We start from the raw sequence: 1,356 nt of genomic DNA, 5'->3' as shown, positions 1-1,356 counted from the left end.
TTGCTTTCTTTTCTCTGTTTTGTTTTTGTTTTGTTTTTGTTTGTTTGTTTGTTTTTTTTGTTTTTTTGTTTTTAATTTTTAATTTTTTAATTTTATATGTTTTTGTTTATTTTTATGTTTTGTTTTTTCTTTCTGTTTCCATCCGCAAATCTGATTTAATTTGCAGCAGTGTGATCGAGCCCAGTGTCATTGCGATCGAGCGCACTGCTGCCTATGAGCCCTATATGCTTATGTTTTGCTACAGTACGCTTGAGTACCCATTCCAGGGAGATCAAGCGTAGCTGTGCGATCGAGCGCAAGTGCATGTTCATGTTTGTCTTAAAATTTTGGTTGATCTTAAGAATTGTGATTTGATTTTATTGGTGAGGTTAAAATTTTGAACACATGATCTAATGAAATTTTTTTTTTCAGTTTAATTACTTGCTTTAGGCAGTTGAGAATTCACATGTTGGATCTGATCTTACACAAGCACATTAGAACATAATTTGTGGGGTATGACATGAAGCCCGATGTGTGTGTTTCTATGTCTTGGGTGAAACTGGATGATCTATTAGATGGATACTTTGGCATATATATATATATATATATATGTGTGATAAAAAGACGAAAAAAAATGATCATTGATAAGGTTTTCACTGAGTAACTGTACCTCTTGCCTCAAAGCATTGAGTGTTCACGTCAAAAGGTGAAGAATTTTGATTTGGTTAATGTCATGGTTAGTTTGGTTTCGTAGCTTTTTTTACTCGAGTTAGTAAGTCCTACGGGTGTTTCTACACCAAATGCCCTAAAACCATCTAGTTTGGGAGTCATTGACTTAATACTCTTTATATGGGTCAATTAGAAAGCTTAAGGAAACTAAATATTGCACAACTTGACGAAGAAGAAAAAGTAAAAAAAAAAAAAAGCAAAAAACAAAAAAAAAAAAAAAAAGGAAAAGAAAAATATGCCATTGTTGTTCATTCTAACAGGGATTTCAGTGAACTTTGAGATATTGAGACATTGCACATTGGAAATAATTGGAAGCTTCATATTTATGTGCTAATTCACTTTACACTGTTTTGAACTTGTGATAGCTCAGCATGTCTTTTATAAGTGATTAAATTTTAAAATTTCAATTCATTGTGAAGATGGAGTTTATCCTTTTAAGCTTGCTAATGAATGAAAATTATGGTTTTGAGTGATACCTTAATTTTTGAATAACATGAACTGTTGCATAATGTTTGTGGGTAACATTTCTGAAAAACCCTCACGAGACTTCACTCGTCTTCTAGGGAATTTCTAGGGGTTTAAAAGGCTTGTTGCATATGCTAAATGCAATTGTACATCTCACGAAAAATGGATTTATCTTTTTGTTTT

Source organism: Corylus avellana, chromosome ca7 (genome assembly GCF_901000735.1).
Source record: "Corylus avellana chromosome ca7, CavTom2PMs-1.0".
NCBI classification, from domain to species: domain Eukaryota; kingdom Viridiplantae; phylum Streptophyta; class Magnoliopsida; order Fagales; family Betulaceae; genus Corylus; species Corylus avellana.
The sequence above is the reverse complement of the archived record's forward strand: the minus strand, read 5'-3'. Positions refer to the sequence as shown.